This window comes from Lygodium microphyllum, chromosome 21 (assembly GCF_053477565.2).
Source record: "Lygodium microphyllum isolate KBCC chromosome 21, Lygodium_microphyllum_v1.1.10, whole genome shotgun sequence".
Lineage (NCBI taxonomy): Eukaryota > Viridiplantae > Streptophyta > Polypodiopsida > Schizaeales > Lygodiaceae > Lygodium > Lygodium microphyllum.
This window is the reverse complement of record NC_141155.1, coordinates 97,723,430-97,728,788: the sequence shown is the minus strand read 5'-3', so window position 1 is coordinate 97,728,788 and position 5,359 is coordinate 97,723,430. Positions and strand designations below refer to the sequence as shown.

At 43.3% G+C, this 5,359-nt stretch overlaps 1 pseudogene; it reads right to left on the bottom strand.

Annotated features, from left to right (window-relative positions):
• Nucleotides 1–357: 357 nt before the first annotated feature.
• LOC148018331 (glucose-1-phosphate adenylyltransferase small subunit, chloroplastic pseudogene) lies at nt 358–1,488 on the bottom strand (annotated as a pseudogene).
• Between the last annotated feature and the right edge of the window lie 3,871 nt (nt 1,489–5,359).

Sequence of the window (5,359 nt, the reverse complement as noted above, 5' to 3'; positions counted from 1 at the left end):
CTTGCTAGCGTAGGCGGAATGCTGCCATTAAGCCCTGCAGCTACCAAGGTGATGCTCTAAGCTGCAATGGCAGAGTCCTGCAAGAGGGTGTGGTTGTTCAAGTCTGCAGGCTCCAGTGCATCCTCCCGCATGTCCTCTGTCCAATGTCCCTTGTTGATGATGTGGTTGTAGATAATTGACAGGAAACGATAAAACTAGAACGCTTCCTGCCTGTGATGAATGAATCACGGCTGTGAGGCAGGATGCAAGGTCGAAGAGGAGGTGACCTGGACAGTCCTGGCAAAGGCCCTTCTTCCCTTTTTGATGGCCATGGGCGGAAGAAGTGGCATAACTTCACCTGGGGGAGCTACTGCCATCCTAACTAGACAGGACGGCACCATCAGAGTTGCTGAGAGCGGCCTTGATTTCCAGGAGGGTGCTGATGTCAATGCTCAGAGCCAAGGACTCTAGTAATTTTGCACTAGTTTCCAGAGCGCTTCCCTCCTGCTTTGCAAATATAACAGTTCGGCTGCAATAAAAAAGATGGCCAAAGATGTGTGAGTTGTGCCCAATGCCAATTGGAATACTGCCCTTGGATCTAAGAACATCTCATTGCTCATCTGTCTCATAATAATTAGCACCCATAAGAAGAGCATCTTCAATGATAGCCCCTTTAGCAATCCACGCCATAGTCCAACCACTGAATGGTGAATTTTATAGTTCTTGATAATGCACCCTTCTCCAATAACACTGTCATTAACATCAACGTCATCTTTGAAGGAGGCAGAAATCGGGCCTGAGTGTAAATTGGAGCTGATTGATCATAGAAACTGAAGTCCGGAAGAGGTTTCTTGGTGATTCCCAAATTAGCATTGTAGAATGCTTTAATGGTTCCAATGTCTTCCCAGTACCCATCAAACAAATAAGCTTGCACCTTCATCCCAATAGATGTAGCACCAGGGATGACCTCACTGCCAAAATCATTTTCTTGTGGAAAATCATCTCGCAATAGCTTGATCATTGCATCTTTGCTGACAACATATATCCCCATACTGGCGATATATGGAAGTTCTTTTGCTCTCTCCTCATCCAATCCTAAAACTATGGTGTCTACCTTCATAGCCTTTAGGAATTCGCCTTTTGGTTTCTCAGCAGTTTCTCAGCAAACTCCACTATACAACCCTCAGAATCAATGTTCATCAGTCCGAATGTTGTAGCCCTTTTCTCATCCATTGACAATGCTGCTACTGTGATGTTTGCATTTGTCTCTCTATGAACCCGGATAAACTTCTGGTAGTCCATTCGATAGAGATGATCTCCTGCCAAGTTAAGGAACTCCATGACTTGCTGCTCCTCAAAAAGCCATAGGTACTACCTGACAGCATCTACAGTACCCTGAAACTAGTTGGGATTTTCTGGGCTCTGTTGAGCCACTAGGACCCCCACAAAACCCTCATGCTTGTAGCCCCCCATGTTGCTGGAATATACATGCAAGAGGTGGTGATTGAGGGAGGCCCAAGATGTTATCCATGACTTGTTCAAGAAAAGACTTATTAGATGCATTTGCAAGAACAACCAAAAATTTGCCATCCTCAGTTGGAAAAAACAAAGCATATGGTAGAGACACAGGGTACTACCAGTGGGAAGCTCTGATTGATCTGGAAGTAGGGCTCATCTATCTAATGGTTTGATGCCACAAGTGAGGCTTTGAAGCAGTGGTCAAAGGTTTCAGGCTTTGGATGGATCACAACTAGAAAGAGAAATCTGAGTCCTCCCTTGCACGATAGCTATAGCTTTGGCTTCCAGAAGCTCCAGTTTTGAAATGGGAACAAGTGGGGCAGGAACATAACCACTACGAAGATCTTCCCTAACATATGTAGGAGTATAATCACGAGCATACAGAGTTGCCGCAGGCAGTGCTAGAGCTACAACTCGGGGATAAAATGAACTGAGGATCCTCTCCCCATGAGCAAGCAGTAGGTCAGAGTACCAGCTCAAGAAGAATTCACCGTATGGTGTATTCCATCCATAGTGATGTTGCTGAAGAAAACTAATTGTATGCTTGTGATGGTCCAATCTGGTTTGATATTGCCACTATTTGGATTCCTTAAGGAGGATACTCCTAATTTCACTGGCTCTTTTATTCAATGACCAAAGCAATGGTGGAATACCTTTTGGAGATTACAATAAAGTTTGTGTGTATTCCCCCATTGTGCAAGCAAGAAAGCTACAAGTGAGACTCCTTCCTTCTCTCCCACAATCTTGACATGGTATCAGAGCCTTGTTCGTGGTAAGGAGCTCAAGAAAGCAAGCCAAGCTCGCGGTGTTCTGGTAAGAGGAGCAGTGTTGCTTTCATTTTCTGTTTTGGGAGCAGATCTCTGCAGGTAGCACAGCCGAAAATTGCAAGAGTGCATTGTCTCAGGTTGAGACGCCCTTCGCGGTGAAGCAAGAGGGCAATATATGCTGCGGGGATGAGCTTTAGCTCTAGGCGACCCTGTTTTTTTGATTTGAGGCCATTTCGGGGCCTGTTTTGGAGGCGGAAGTTTTTTGCACGCACTCAGGAAAAGACCCAGTTTTATGCTGTGCGACCACTGTTCTACAGGTCGGTGAAAAGTTACTGTAGAAATTGCATCGTATGCCTGTACGCAGAGACATTGGGAGTTACAGAATCATCCTTGTTGCATGTTGATGCAAAATCATCACTAGGAAGTGATTGTGTGGTCAAATACCACTTCCGTCAGTTTTGCAGATTAGCCCTTGTGAGGCTGAAGCTGTGTTCTTTGCAGTGACAGAATTTTTTGCAGTGTTCTGTAATGGCGTCTGATTCTCTCTCACAGATTGTCACTGAAAAGCTTGACAAGAACAACTTCCAAGCATGGAAGTTTAGAATGACGAATTTCCTTATGGGAAAAGGATATTGGGAATTTGTTGCAGGAAATGAAGAAGAACCAGTTCTTCCTGATGTTCCCAATCAACAGCAAATGCAGGCATTCAAAGCATGGCATGAGAGAGCCAAGAAAGTTATGTACTGGCTGTCTATCAGTATTTCAGACTCTATGATTGTGCATATTCAGGATGCAAGTATGTCAAAGGAGGCATGGGATACTTTGTCAAAAATGTATAGCACAAATACGCAAGCCAGGAAAATGCAGCTCAAGCAAGGGTTGCATAATGTGCAAAGAGAAAATATGAGCATCAGTGAGTACCACATGAAGGTGAAGAAGATTGCAGATGCACTTGCTTCCATTGGGTCGCCAGTGGAAGATGATGATTTAGTTTCTGTGACCTTGAATGGTCTAGGAAAGGATTATGCACAGTTTCGGACATCCATTTCAGTTCGTGAAAGATTTCCTGATTTTGAGGAGTTGATTGCTCTTCTAATTTCTGAGGAGTAGAGAAATGGTGGTGCATCTTCTTCAGGAGGAACTTCAAAAGAAGCTGTCTTCTACTCAAATGCTGGAAGAGGTAGAGGCAGAGGTAGAGGAGGCCGATTTGGAGGCCGTGGTAGAAATCAGAATATGCAGCAAACTCAAGAAAACCAGTCCTATGGAGGAGGACGTGATAACTCTAGAGGCAGGGGGAGCCAAAGAGGTCGTGGTGGATGGCAAAGAGGTCAAAATGCAAACAGTAATGTTGAATGCTACTACTGTGGTAAAATGGGTCATATGGCTAAAGACTGCTATAAAAAGCAGAATGACATCATGAATGGAAAAGTGCAACAAGGGAATTATGCATCTTCTAGTAGACAGGGTGATGACAGAAATGAGCATTTGCTTATGGTGCAGCACATGAACAATTCTGTGACAAGTGCAGAAGAAAACGACGATGTATGGTATGTTGACTCAGGTGCATCAAACCACATGACAGGTCATGCAGAATGGATGGAGGATGCAAGAAAAATGGAAAAACCAGGATTTGTGGAGACTGGTGATGATACTGCACATTCTATTGTGCAGATTGGAAAAATTCCCTTGTCTATGCAGGATGGGAAAAAGAAATACCTGTCCGATGTATTTCATGTCCCAAATATCACTAAGAATCTGGTTTCTGTTGGTCAAATGGTTGAGCAGGGCTTGCAGGTCAGATTTAATCCTCATGGATGCTTTGTTGAGGATATGAAAAATAAAGGTCGCTTGATAGCAAAAGGAAAGAAGAAGGGCAGAATGTTTACATTGGATGCAGACATGTCTGAATTGAGTGCAACAATGTTTGCACATGGGACCGGTGTAGTTGCAGATATTGATATCTGGCATAAACGCATTGGTCATGTTAATGTACAGCGACTTAAATCAATGCAGGCCCAAAATATTGTTGCAGGATTGCCTAAATTCAAGGTTGCAGAAATGCATAAGGTATGTGAAGCCTGTCAGTTTGGAAAACAGGCAAGGAAACCATTTCCTAGACATGTTCAAGAGAGTAAGAAGCCATTGGAATTAATCCACTCTGATGTGTGGACTACTAAAGCTGCATCTCTTGGAGGTTGTCATTATTTTGTCACTTTTATTGATGACTATAGCAGAAAAGTTTGGGTGTATTTTATGAAAAAGAAAAGTGAAGTTTTTGGGCATTTCAAAACTCTTAAAGCTATGGTTGAAAAAGAAACAGGCCTGCAAATAAAATGCCTAAGGTCAGATGGAGGGGGAGAGTACCTCTCAAATGAGTTTGCAAGGTTCTTGTAGGAGCATGGCATAAAGCAACAATATTCATGCAGTCATACCCCACAACAAAATGGAATTACAGAAAGGAAAAACAGGCATATTGGAGAGGTATCTCGTGCCATGCTCAATGAAAAAGACCTGCCAGATTTTTATTGGGCTGAAGCAGTTGCTACAACAGTCTACATAATGAACAGGACTCCCACTGCAGCAATACATGGGATGACTCCAGAGGAGAGGTATACTGGTAGGAAACCAAATATTTCTCATTTGAAAATTTTTGGTTGCATTGCCTATGTACATGTGCCAGATGAGTTGAGATCCAAGTTGGATCCAAAAGCTGAGAAGTGCATCTTTATTGGTTACTCTCTGCAGCAAAAAGGGTATAGATGCTATAACCCGTCTACTCATAAGTTTACAGTGAGCAGAGATGTTGTTTTTGATGAGATGAGTAGCTGGTATAAACTAGCAAATGTGATTGATAATGTAGATGCACAAAATGGTAATGTTGCACAGAATTCCCAGCAGCAGTCACAAGATATTAGTGGACCTGGAGCGTCCTCTAGCAGTGGTTCATATTCTTCGCCATGGACAGGCAGTTTGAGATCGGGAGAATCTTCTCAAGGTAGTGCAAATAGTGGTATGCAGGTATCACGAAAAGGAAAAGAGAAGGTAGATCAGCCCATGTTTGATGTGAATGCAGGTCACTCTTATGTGGATGGTGA